Consider the following 14,760-nt stretch of genomic DNA (forward strand, 5'->3'; position numbering starts at 1 on the left):
GCAGTCTGACCTTGATGACACAACCCAGGAAAATGACAGATCAACCAACAGAGTACCCCGCGTAGACCCCCGTAAAAATAGCTACATGGTCATTGTACTCAGATAAAATATCAGAGAATATCATATTAAAAATGGAAGGAGAGCTATCTCTCCACCTGACAAGGGGTAAAATGTAAATGGGAAGCTTCAATCCACTCTCTTCTGAAGAAGGCAGCCAGTTAGGCACTGACACTGCTACAGAAGGGGTCACAATGTGTTCCACAAGAACTAGTGGATTTGTACAAAGGTCACCTGGGAGGGCAAGCCATGGGACAGAAGATGAACAAGAACCACCTTGGAGGGCATGGAGCATAGTCTGCACCTGTGATGAAGGGATAGAAGAACCTAGGGAGAACACAAAGCGTTCAGAATGCACTCCCTTGCTCTGATTACATTATGGGCCTTGGTGCAAAGGTGTTTATAGGTAATAAGACTGATGGGTGCTGCTTAAGGCATTGCAAGGTTTGATGGTGATAATGGATGGCGAAGGCAGTGGCTGCACTCCACCCCAGGACCTGGCAGAAGGAGCCTGTCGAAATAGGGATGATAATGCCAGTAGCGTGAGTAATTTTATTGGTCTCATCACATCTGTCTTTATCAATACAACCTTACGAAGCAGAGGTAAACATGAGTTGGGACATATGTAGAGGCCAATCAGTGCCATGGAAAGCCGAGTGCAGTAACATGGCCATCAGGAGGTGGGAATTGAACAAGCGGCTGCTGTCGCATCATTGCAGTAACCAATGTAATGAAGGGAGAAGGGATGGGGAAGTGAGCGAAAGATCAGTGGCAAGAAAGTGCCATAAGCGACATTAAAATGGGTAGGGAACCATCATTAAGAAGGCACAGGCCATGGTCCACGAGAAAATTGTTTATGACGAGACCCTGACTGTACAAAAAGGACTGCCCCATAGGGAATGGTGGACATTAAAATCCCCAAGGAGGAGGGAGTTGCTGAAGGAAGGCAGTGCAGCAGGTGTTGGTGGACTGCTAGACGGGAGGTAGAAATTGCAAACCGTGACTGCAGCATCCAAGTGAACTCTGATAGCAACCAATTATGATGTGGAATGAAGCAGGATCCATGTACTAACATTGTTTGTATGGACAAATGTGCAAACAACACCATAAGGCCTCAGAGGCCTGACCTGGTTCCGAGAAAGTGTGGAACCCAGAAAGGGTCCGTGAGGTAGCATCAGTAAAATGAGATTCCTGGAAAATTACACAAGCTGCCTGGAAAATTACACAAGCTGCAGAGTGAAAGGAAATGAGGGATTGCAACTCCGGAAGGTGACAGTTGTATCCATTACAATTCCACTGAATAAGTGCAGAACAGGTTTCCAAACAGGTCGAAGTGGTCATGCTGCCAGGTCACCATTCATCCATCATTCACAAGGACAAGGCAACGTCCATAAACAAGAGGCCAGGTTCAGGTTGCAAGGGGAATTAGTACCTTCGAGGGGACCAGAGGGGCTTTGTCCCAGCACTTATGTTTCTTCTTTTCCCCTTTGTAGGTAGAGGGAGTGGGTGGGGGGGGGGGGGGGCAGGGCTCAAGGAGATAACTGGCTTCAGCAGTATCTGGCATGTGGCACCAGGCCTCTGGTCTGGGAGACGCAGGGGGAGGTGGTCCCCCACATCAGTGACAGTTGCCAAAGAAAGTGGACACTTCCCTGGCTGAGTAGAGGGGCAGCACCCAGAGGGGAGGGCATGGGTACCTCAAGGGGGAGAGGAGAGGGGAAAGGACGTAACGGAGGCAAAGCTAGATGTGGATACAGGGTGAAGACAGTCATATTTCTGATGAGTCTCAGTGCAGGATTAAGTCAAGGGACGTATATTCCTATATCTTCTTTTCCTTCTTATACACTGGGATATCTGGCAAGTGAACATGCACGGGTGGCAGAACACCGGGGCTCCTCTCATGGAGTGGGCATCTACATTCAGCACACAGAGGGTCCACTGTGCAGTGGGAAATGTGCCCAAAATGCAAACACCAGAAACACTTCATGGATGGCAGGAAGTATGGCTTCACGTTACACCAATAAACCATAACCTTTACCTTCTCCAGAATGGTATCACCCTCAAACGCCAGAATAAAGCCACTAGTATTGATCCGATTGTTCTTAAGGCATTTTGGAACATGCTGAGCAAAATAAACACCCCCGCTATGCCAGATTATCCTGGAGTTCATTAGTTTATAGAATGAGGTTCCTATGAAAAATGACACCCTGAGCCATATTCAAAGACAGGTGAGTAGTAGTGGGCACAGGGATGTCACCAAGATGGTCACAGGCATAAAGAGCTGCAGAAGTTTTGATCAACAGTGAATCCAACAGCATCTCACTCAGATAATCCACTTCAACAAACTTGTCTTTGATAGTTTCTATGAAAAATAACTTTATTGATAGTGAAAGTGTCCCCGTCAATCCTGGTGCGAACCAGGTAGCAGGGAAAAGGTCTCACCGTAAGCTGGCGAGCCTTCCACAGGAGTAATCAGGTTGGTTGGTTGGTTGGTTGGTTTAAAGGAGAAGGGGAAGGGACCAAACTGCGAGGTCATCAGTCACTTGTTCCAGGTAAAATAATTACACAAGCGAAAGAAGAAAAAAAGGGAGATGTGCAGCACGATAACAGGAAAATGGAAGAGCGACAGGACAACCAACACTACTATGTACTAAACAGGAAAAGAAAACCACACAGAGAAGAAAGAAACAGGTAGAAGGGATAATAAAAAGAGAGAGCAGATGACTGTGGCTTGCCGACCACAAGAATAAAACTGAAAAGCCAGCCACTCTGCAATACATTAAAACATCTGGCCTGAAAGCATTGGAGTGGAGGACACAAAGGACAAGCGTGAAAACTTATATAGAATGATAAAACCCGCTGTCATGTATAAAACGTGAAACTAAATTAGCCGATGAGGTATTGTCAGCTAAAATTAATGGCAACGAGTCAGGTAACAGAAGAGTCTGTTGCAGAGCAGCCAAAGGTGGACAGCTCACCAAGATAGGGGCCACTGTCAGCCAGGCACCGCACCAACACCAAGGTGGGTCATTACGGTGCAGGAGGTAGCAATGTATCACCCAAGCGTGACCAATGTGGAGCCGACAGAGAACCACAGAATCCCTGCGAGAGGCCCACATGGAGGTCTTCCACACATTTGTAGACTCTTTAATGGCACACAGTTTGTTGTGCGTACTGAGGTTATGCCATTCCGCCTCCCAAAGCCACAAAACCGTGTGGCATAGTAATGAACGCAGGTTAGTTGCAGTGAAGCCGATCTCCATAAGCAGTTTCCACGTGGCCTGTTTGGCCAGCCTGTCAGCAAGTTCGTTGCCTGGGATTCTGATCTGCATGACCTGGGGTCCAGACAAACACCACTGAACGACTGGACTGTTCCAGGGCAGATGAACTTCTGGATGGTTACTACCAAAGGATGATAAGGGTAGCACTGGTCGATAGGTTGTAGACTGCTCAAGGAGTCTGTACACAGAAGAAATGACTCCCCAGGGCATGAACGGATGTCTCAGGAGAACGAGAGATAAAAATTTGTAACGCTTCACGATTTTGCACGTCATCCTTGTGCAGGGGCCATGCTAATCTCTGTATCGTTCCAGTTTTAGTATATGTACCGCCGAAGCGAGTACAGAGTAATCGTGGAAGGGAAGGCCACAGGGTCGATGACCTCTCAGTTTGGTCCCTTCCCCTTCTCCTTTGCCAACTAAAGATACGGCCGTAGAGGAACAGCCAGTTTGTAGAAGCTTAATGAATTTCACACTAGCCACTGAAAAGGCCACATGGCATAGTGGCTGTTGCTGGGCGTTCTGATGCTCCAGAATGACGAGCAACCGCTCCTAGGCATACACAGCGAGGAAGCAGTTCAGGTATCAGAAGGTCGATTCCTGTGTTGTTGGGGGGACATCCTGGCTATATAGTGTGAAAAGAACGATGGGATTGAGTAAAAGGTGTAAGAGGTGGTAAGGCCACACACCGAAGACATTAAGTAGGGTGTTCCCCAGTTGACTCAATACGGATACAAAATTTAGAAAAGGATGTAAAACCCATAAGAGGGGAGCAAAAATACTGAAAAAGAGGAACGAAATTATATGAGATAGCAGAAACCAGGAGGATGACTGACATATGCAAGGGCACTGAGATGGTAAGGAGGGGCCATAGGGGAAGCAGCAAGGACCTGATGCGAGAGCAATAGTTTGGGGCTCTGAGTATGCCACACATGAACTCTTGAAAGAGCAATGGTTGTCATGAGGTATGACCACAATTGACATGAGTATGCTATCGTAGACAAACATAAAATTGGATTTTTAGACTACCATTTATGCAGGTTGAGAAACTAAGGGGGGACTAATAAATTTGTACACAACTGTGGGAAATTTCTTTGTACCAAGAATATTTCTTGTGACAGTTTTGTGCACACTTTTTACCCAATAGTAATAATAATTTTTACTTGCAGCACTGTAAGTGATGTTTACTATTGCTCTGAAACAACATTTGTGTATTTACACCAGTGATAATTTAAAAATTATGCTGTGATCCAGGTGCATACTGAATTGAGGGGTAGTTCATGGAGACAACTACAACCAAAATAATGACTAGATAAATGGATTTAAATATAGTTGTATGAAAACAAAGTTTAAGACATCCACATACACGACAACAGTTTCTTCTGTATATATGGTCACAATTTCATGAAAGCAAGATATGTTGGATTGTGTCATTATCTACTGCCATACTCCATAAGCTGAGCCGTGTGTGTGTGTGTGTGTGTGTGTGTGTGTGTGTGTGAGTGAGAGAGAGAGAGAGAGAGAGAACGTCTCAAAAGGTAGTTTATGCAGTGGCACACTCAGGTGGAGAGGGGTCACAATTGTTACTGTTGTCTGATCCACAAACGATGGTGGTTAGCGCATATCAAGGCACAGACAACACGGATTGTATTGTTGACCATTCCAAGCAACAGCTGTGGTGTGTGCATGAGCATGCTTTCCACTTGAAGGTGTATATCCTGCAAATTATGTCTCTCACTTGCTTAAGCAAAATTTGACAACCACATTCAACAATGACAACTCACAAAAAATGGAATCGAAATTTGCTAAACAACTCACTATGATCACATTCAATGCTCACATTAGCTACGGCACTTCAGCAAAGTGCTCAGAACATGCTGAATGCTCACTGGTTGGTGGAGAATGCATGACACATGGTCAGAACAAGCTTAAACTTGACCGCCATTGTTCGTGACTCCAACTGTAGTGAGAATTAATTTAGTTTATGAATATGAAAAATGAGCTGCAAACAACTGGCCTGGATTTTTTTTATAATTTAAAATAGCTGGAAAATTATTACTGAAAGACCTCAAAATAACAATAAGATATAATAATTAGATAAAACTTACAGAAGACTTAGCAGAAAGAATTAGAGTAATATAAACTTTGTAGGAGGGGGGGAATTGAAATTTCAGGAGGCATAATTAATTTAAAATCACTATTTTTCTTGAGGGGTCTCATTGTTTGGAGATCATTGTATGACCATCATGGAGCTATGCAGTGTGTGACAGCATGCAGACGTTTTCAAAAATGTAGGAACATCCATTGTTGTGATGACGTGTTTGTAGTTAGAAAATCAACATTTGCTGGAGCAATTGGAGTGTGCATTTTCATGTTTTCCTTTAGTTGTAAAAACAAAGCTAAAAAAAATCAATACAAGAATATTGATATTTCACCAGTGGATTGTTTGCTACAATATTGATATTTTTGTTTCAGGGTTAATACCTGGTACAAGTCAATGGTAGTAAGTTACAACAACCATTTGATCCATCAATTTATTTTTGACATTAACAAATACACTCTTGTGCAATCCCTGTTGCATTTTTCCTAGAGGAACATTCATTCCTCCTCCTTGCAAACATGAAAAGGGTTAATTGTGGTGTCATAAATGAAAGTTGAACACAACGTCTACAAAATGAAGTGGAGTCTTAAAGAGAGATCACCCTCTAAAAATTAAATCTAGTACAGATGAAAAAGAAAGCAAAATTAAATTTACATTTCTTGTTAATGCTTAGGGGTTAGGAAAGTTTACGTCAACAAATTCCAGGCATTAAAAATATGCTATAAAAAGAAATGAAGCTGCCGATTGAGTGGCAAAACTACACATGTATGCAGTCCCATTGCAAATGGTAGCCTTGGTGAGAATTCTGTCTCGTGAAGTGTTGCCTTCGTAGGTATGGCTCCCATATGCCTGGGTTTCCCCAGATTTGTCCTAGTTTTAAGGGTGTTTGCAGGCATCCTGGTGGGGTTTTTATGCAACTGACTAGCATAAATGTGTTTCATGTATGGAGAAATTCAGGTGATTGGGAAATTGATTTTAATAAATCATCGTAAAAACTCGATAAGGACTGGCATATATGTAGTTTCCTTTTTTTAATGTAAGGGGCTGTCAAATGAAAACAAGACAGGTGGAAAAAAGATTGAAAAAGTAAACTTTATTATTTTGAAGGTAGTTGCCATAACATAATACATTTATCCCACAGAGACAAGACATTCAATGCCTTCATGGAAAAATGTCTTGCTTACGGAACCATGTTGTTCGCCCATGTGTTGCCAAGGTTGTTCTAACTCTGCTGCAGAAGTTTCACTAGGGATCCCTTACACATCCTCCAAACAGCCCCAATCTCTTCCCATGTGATTTCCGTATTTGTGGAGCTTTGAAAAAACACATTCATGGCCATTGATTTGCTTCAAACAACGAAGTTCCCATCTAGGTACAATCATGGTTCCATATGCAACTTCAAACATTTTTCCATGAAGACATTGGTGGTCTCGTCTCACAATGGAATAAATGTATTAACAATTATGGTGATTATTTTTAAAATAAATAATTTACTTTCTTCCATCTGTCCTGTTTCCATTAGTCTGCCCCTTACACTTAAAGAACAGGGGGCAAGCATGTTGCTATGCCCCTCCCATGTACATTTTTACTTCTTTATTGTGAACAATAAGAAGCAGCCAAATTGCTATGATCTCATGCACCATACTGCTTCCTCACCCGTCAGTTACGCTCAAGCAAGCCAATTGTGCAATTGTTTCATTCCATCCATTCGCACTGCAAAAGTTATATAGTGATACAACAGTACACCAACTTGCATATGTTTGTATCATTTATATTTGTTTAGACCTTTTAACTTATGGTTGTGTTTCTTTCAGTCCACTTATTGACAGCTTATATGTGCCTGGGAAAATAATGTGATTTGACCTAAATGTTCGGTGCCCAGAATCTGCAGTTTATTCCTAGAGAATGAAAATTTCACCCTTTCAGTTCCTGCATTATTAAGTGTGCACATTTTCTTGAAATTGAAGTGGCTTTTGCCACTCGGCATTTACTTTAATACTGTACACCTGTGTAATTTTTTAACCTTCCAGACACCGACTTATAACCGTAATTGATTAGTTACTGATGACTGATTGCTTGGATGCTGTAGGTTGCAAAGATGACTACTTAGGAAAGGATGGGCTCAACCCATTAGCAGCCATGAGGGCCACTTGTGTTTCAAGGATTCATTCCGATCATGCGTCCCCAAGGTTCCAGATCTGCCAGTTTTGCCAAGTACAACAGGAAAGATAATAGTTGGTTCCCAGTGTCTTGGATCACTGGAAGAATGATGGGATGCTGTTTCATGCGAAACTAACCAAGCCATATTAAGTGTGATGCATCTAACACTTGCCAGATAGCTGTGTTCTGTAGCATTTGCAGCTTCTGTATCTTGACTGAAGCAACATAGTCCCATTTTTGACATCCACATTCCAAAATGGGGCGATACTGCTTGAGACAGCTACACAACATAACAGTAGAAACACTTGTTAAGTGCATTCAATGAGACTTCCTTTGCAGAGTTGAATGAATTTACCTGCTTGTTTTTCCCAAACTTAATTTTAAATCCAATTGTGTTCACTACAAGAGCAGAAAGCAAGATATGGTAACGTAAAAACAGATTTTGGTGGAGAAAATGGCGGGTACACTGACTAGAATTGTTTCGCTTCTTACATTCTATTCATACATGGTATTCAGGAAGAGCTGACGTAAGCCTTCATAGAAGCTCTTTTTTTCCTGTTATATAAGTTTTTCATTTTACCAGATACATGTCGAGGTAACATGTGTTCTTGGAATTTTAATAATGAGCTTCAAATTAATTTTCTTCTGCCACTTTAATTAGCATGAAATCTGTTGCTTTTGGGATATTTTCTAATGTATGGGTCCCAGACCAACACACAATACTTAATTACTGGTTTTAATGACTTCTGTAAATTTGTTTTTCCAAGGCCAAATTCCTTTGCCTAAGATACTTCCTGCAAATGTAAACTGGCATCTGCTTTTTCAATAAACAGTTCTATCTAGTCGAGTTAATTTTCTATTTGTCAATGTCATTTCAGGGTTCTTATGATAATGGAAAGAAAAATCCATATTACCATCTTCCATAGCCAGTTTCTGATAACTCACTATTTCATTCAGTCAGCTTCCATTTCAGTGCTAGCACAATTGGTGAGCATCTGTGTAGATGGTTTGCTAGTTTTAAGAAAGACAACTTCTTACGATTATTTTGTCAGATCAATGGTGCAAATTAACTTCAAATTCACTGAACAAATTGCTCATTAACTCCCTTACTCATTTTGGCTGTGTTCAACTTTTAGTTGTCAATAAGGCTTTGACTACCCTTGTGATAACGAAAATTTCTTTCCATTCATTGCAACTAAACACGGCTATTGAGCCAATACGTCTTGTCCTTCAAAACATTATTCAACACACATCTAAAGCTGTGTTGTACAACACTTTTGTATTTTTTTCTTTTAATACTCTGTATCTTTGTACACATGTGAATGTTACAGAAATCCCGAGAATCTGCATTTTCTTTACTGTCACACTTGCTAAACAAAAATATTTCCCTGTTTGCTAACATCCCTTGTAACACTAATACATTCATGTTATTGCAGCAATATGTACATCCATCTGCTGCTCTTAACTGAATTATTCTGCAAGTTAATAGGAGAGGTGAAACAAATCCAGTTCTATAGCTTGCAAACAAGTGTCTCCCAATTACAACAGCATGAGGAACCTTACAATGTTTTCTGAATTGTTTTGCCACTGTAGCTACTGATGTCAGTTGTCTGTAATAGTACCTGATTACCCTATTTTACATCCAGTCTTTCACACTTACCTTCAGTGATTATTTTGCACTCAAGTCTAACCGTTGGGTGCATAACAGGGGTCTCTTGGACTCAACAGCCTTCCATTTTATCATTACATTGTTTTAAAAGTTATTTATAGTAGTTTATATTCTGTTTAATTCTGTAAAATAAAATTGACGTTCTTTAGGAAAAAAATTGATGGAGGTGAAAATTTATTATTTTTCTTTGTTAATCTTTTAATCATACACATTTGATACATGGCAGAAGTCTTTAAGACCCCTTAGCAAACAACCCACATTCCAAACATTTTAGTTCTCTTTAGTCAGAATGGCATTTCACACTGGCATTTTTTTGTTTTGGGGCACAGAAACAACTGAGGTCTTAAGTGCCCATGTCATAACCTTAAGTCAAGACGTAAAAGAACTTAAAATACACATTAAGTCCAATTGACGGAAGGAAAGGGAGTCAAGACCAACGACTTCCTCTTGGGAAAAGTCAACGTTTGCTACAATGGCCAATAACTTAAATGGCAAACATTACATTAGAACATCAGTGGTTAAGGAAAATATTCAGTCAGGAAATGGCAACTGTCAAAAGATTGACCACAATGAAGAAAGTTGTGGTCGGGGGGGATCACCACTTAAATGGTGACAGCTGAAACAACAATGCCCAGTACATAACCTACCTAAAATTACCTTGTGGTGAGAGAGCCAAGAGGAGGTTGGCCAAACTGCTGGAAGACGTTTAATTCCCTGGAGCTTGGTCCCATGAAGAGAAGACCAGTGATGATGCCAGAATGACACCACCACCTGCCACAGATGGCAACATGGAGATCATCCGAAGGGATGGAAAAGCTAGCGGACCGAGGTAGGACTGCAGCCTTGGCAGCAGCGTCCAGCAGCCTCATTTCCCATCAGACCAACCCACATGAATATCACAATGGTTCTCTCAACAGACAGCAAGGTGCACTAAATAATGGACTGTGTACAACATCCAGAGGCTCTGAAGGACACAGAGAATCAGAGCATACGACAATTAAAAAGCCTTTGTCACCAGATGTAATGGGTGATCTTGTACAGGGTGAAGAGCTCTGCTATAAATATTGAGCAGTGTTCTAGAAGGTGATATCGAAAATGGTCGGTGCCAATGATGAAGCCACATCTGACACCACAGTCAGAGGCATTAGTGTACACAAAGGTGCTATTGCTACATTGTGTGCAAAGGTCAAGAAACTTCTGCAATAGACCAGATCAAGAGTAGCTGCCCCAGTAAGTGAATGAAGTTCAAGGTGAACAGGGGACACCACACAAAGCCAAGCTGGTGGAGGGTTGAATGTGGCAGATTGTGTGAAGTAAAGCTGGTATGGCCACTGATGAATCATACGTTCCATCACCTTGCAAATGCAGCTGGTGGAGAAATGGGGCAGTAGCTGGGAAAAAGGTGTTTGTTCTCACCAGGCTTAGGTACGGGTATGATGGTGGCTTCACAATAGAATCGGGGAAACTTGCCATCTGCCCAAATGCTATTGCACCTATGAAGGAGAAACTGCTTCTTCGCAAGAGGAGTGTGCTGCAACATCTGAGTGTTAACATCGTCTGGCTCTGGGGCAGAAGATCGGGATGAAGTAAGAGCATACAGTGTATACGTGAACAAGGAAAAAAAAATTCCTGGATTTCCCGGTTAAAAATACATTTTCTCCCGGATGACAGTATATTTTCCCTTATCAATCCTTTGAATGGTTTGAGTTTTATACACGGGTGTACAATTTCCCGGCACTTTAGAAAACTAAACGCAGGGAAAAAGAAACTTTATTTGAAATATCTTTGATGTGCAGCAACATGTACGCTGCGTATTTTCGTATTACCAAAATATACATGGGAATTCCACCAAACATCGCATGTTACTTTCCGTATAACTGAAATCGAGATTTCGATGCGCTTTTGTAAGCAGTTTGTAGCTCATGTCACGTGATCTCGCCAGCCGATAATCAGAGCATAGGACTCGTGATGTAACATCACTGTTAAGTAGCACGAACACACAAACAGGGAAAGTTAATAGTTTAAATTAATATACACAGTTTTGCTACAAGAAAAGAAAAGCTTTCACTATAATATTGGTCTCAAGATGAGAAAGAAGCTTAGCTTTTGCACATACTGTTGATCTTTTTCTGCTTGTTACACTTAAGATATATCACACAAATGTGCCAGTAAAATTTTTAATAATGACAGAAATGTCTGATCTTCAGGGTTCGAAATTCTTCTAAATGGCTAGTCATCAAAGAGCTGATTTTTAAATGAGAGTAAAACGCTCTGATTTAATAAATTCATGCTACATTCTTGCACATAGTTCAACTTACATAAAAGGATATTTACTTTGAAAGTAATGCTTTTCAAACCACTATTCACAATATTTTCCCACTACATGTTAGAAATAGGTTCATTTCAGCAGTTGACAGAGAGCACAGGTAACACCGCACTTTGGTAGCTATCACGACGTAGGAAGCCCATATGTACGTACATGTATAACATTGAATGATCATACAGTATGTCATAAAAGAAACAAGACATTAGAGGATACTGCAAGAGCATCAGAATTTCTTGAACCATATAATTAAGTGTGCATACTTAAAGGGCACATTCGTATGTCCATATTCTCAATGAAGTAGACCTCGACCTGATATTAAGCTTTTCAGTGTGGTTTTCGGAATGTAAATTTTCTTGGAGTACCAGTACTGTATTATATCATGTTTGGTTCTTTATTATGGCATAATGCCATATGTGCTAGAAAATGAAACTGTGCACTGTGGAATTAAACATTTCGTTTCAAATACATTGACTGCCTCTACGGAAAAGATTAACAAAAGTCAAATTTCTTTAGCAAACAGTCAATAACTTCATTGTTCCGCAAGGCATTAATGCTCGATTGTCAGAAAGGTGGAAATAAAATAAAATCTGAAACTAATGACGTATTTCAGGCTTCTGTAATTATGTGAATGTGTTTTAATTCACTTGATAGCTCCCGGCCGCAATACTCATTTTGTTTTCATTTGACGTGAGAGTAAACGAAGGAGAAACCGGAAAATCACTAAATGTAAACACGGGTCACGTGGAGACTACCCACTATAACTCAGACTGCTCTGTGCATCAGCCCCGCCCCGGGTCTACGGCATTTGCGAACCGGGTCAATACTAAAAAAATCGAATTTTCAAAATACGTTCATCTTGGGGTAGTGCACAACTTTCTGAAAAGTCTGCAACATAAAACATATGTATTTGAGGAAATGCAAGACATTATTTGGTCTTAAGTATGCCGAAGTGAAGTGCCATACCTCTTCATAAAGCATTTTTCTACTGCACATCCAAACTATATTCAGGAGAGTGGAAATTTAAATGTCCTATGGTGCTTCTCCTGCTCCCAGTCGGCCAGTTTGACAGCCTGCCCCTCTTAAAAAATCTCGCAATTAACAGTGGACGGGATTATTTGTAATCAAGAGAACAAGAACTCTTCAGAAAATCCGAACTCTTTATTGCCTATTCGTTAAGAACTTGCTGTTTTGTGACTTAAAATTAATTATAGGATATATAAAACCAATACTGACAAGAGATAAACAAGAAATTACACACTTCTTCAAACCTTAGTTCCAAGCACTTTTTTCCTCTCAAATCTTGCTACAGCCTTACATGGTGTGCTTTCCTTTCTGCGAAAGAATCTATTACCTCATCAAACTTTGTCAAACGTTTTGCTACATGAAAAATCGAAATGTCGTTATCTAGTACTCAAAAAGCTGTTTATACAAATGATACCCAAAACTGGTGTGGTTTCTCGACCTGATAACGTCTATTTTATCACCGTCTATTGGATAAAACAAAATAGGCCTTTCTAATACAGCAGCAATTTTGTAACACACCAAATAAACGAGACTGTTTTGGCACAAATGGCCATTTTTATAACACGGCAGAATATAATCCAATAAGTACAAATATCAAATGCCTATTAGGCCTACTACAAGCAAAAAGCTTTATGTTAGGAAATAGTTTCACATTTCATTCATACGCACCAGCTTCTCAAGCATGAGATCGAAAAGTAACATTACGAAATTTGTATATAAATTTGGAATCATCTTATTCTTCCATAATTTATGTGATGTCCCCATTTCTTCTCCTCCTTCGTTCTAACAATCAATCTTGTCATCACCAATTCTGTAGCTATTGCTGCCACTATCAAAATTTGTTCGCCGATTAACTTCAGTAAACCTACCAGAATCACAGGTTTAGTTATCCCGCGATTATTTTCCGGTTAGGCGTTATTACATGTTCGAACAGCATTGCTTCCAGAATAGAACTTGTGCAGCTGCTAGCCGGGGACTGTACTACTGGTCCTTACTAGTGTAGCAATCTGGCCAAAAATTCTGTCAAAATTTCATTTTCTTGGATACACCGAGAAGATAATACGTAATCTTTCTCACCTGTTATTCCTGTCAGTCGTTTATTTCCATTCTGGTAGTCTGAATCTATAGATTTTGCTAGTAATTATAACAATGCTGAGCATTCGCAAACCCAATCAACCACATAATTGGACAGCGATTGGCATTCATCCGTTCGGCTTTACTCCCTCAAGCTCATATAGCCCCGTCCCCTTTTGTCTGTGGAAAGTTTATTTCTAGATGCGACGTGGATTCTACTGACAGAGACATCACGTGTACTATGCATGCATTCATTCAAAAGTCAACTTATTCATTCAGAAATCAGCTTAAAATGTGTTCAAAAACAAACATGGGAGGCATTTCAAAATCATATGAATAATCAATACATTATATCGACGGATGCTAGACACCTGGATGCTAGGCGTTTTGTGAAACAAGTTTTTTTCCTCAAGAATATGAATTTGGCACCCCCTTTCCCTGGTAGCATCTAACTGCTTGCTGCGACTGCTTGCTGCGACTGCTTGCACAGCCAACAGCCACATTCCTGTAGCCAGAAGCGGGAGAATCTACTACTAAAACATGACTCAACTGCGCATGCGCATGAGCCCGCTCATAACTGCTAAAACAAATCGAATGTAAACAGTTGCGACTTCACCCTCATTGAAGGCAATTTGTTGTTATGAAGCACTACATAGTCTTCCTAAAGCCTTTGACACATTTTCAATTGGCAGATGCTTACATGAGCACTGTATGTCGTCGTCGTATATGGCGCATTTCCTTTGCAATTTAAGTTATTTTCGTTTTTTCCTCTTGTTTATGTTTTACTGTTTAAGTATTATTCTGCAGTTGCAGGCTACAGTAATATCCTTTGTTAGAGTATCGGTTCTTACCAGTCAAAATTACAAAAATTTAAGTGAAAACTTAAACAATGAAAAATTCCCAGAATTCTAAAAGTATCCCGGGTTTTTCCCGGTTTTCTCCCCGATGAAAAAATTCCCCGAGTTTTTCCCGGTATACACCCTAATAATCTAGCTCTCTCATAGTAAAGGTGGCATTGTAGCATTACGACTAAGAGTAGAAGGATATCATCTAAGCCACCCCCCACTTGTTTCTG

The 14,760-nt window shown here is 40.6% G+C and overlaps 1 protein-coding gene and 1 non-coding gene across 2 annotated transcripts in view; one reads left to right on the top strand and one right to left on the bottom strand.

Moving 5' to 3' along the window:
• Positions 1-14,760, top strand: part of LOC124612360 — a 54,253-nt gene that overhangs the window by 32,424 nt on the left and 7,069 nt on the right. The window lies entirely within an intron of this gene.
• LOC124614512 lies at positions 3,574-3,677 on the bottom strand. The gene has a single exon (XR_006979738.1). It is a non-coding gene; the product is annotated as a U6 spliceosomal RNA (small nuclear RNA).

This window comes from Schistocerca americana, chromosome 4 (assembly GCF_021461395.2).
Source record: "Schistocerca americana isolate TAMUIC-IGC-003095 chromosome 4, iqSchAmer2.1, whole genome shotgun sequence".
Taxonomy (NCBI): Eukaryota; Metazoa; Arthropoda; class Insecta; order Orthoptera; family Acrididae; genus Schistocerca; species Schistocerca americana.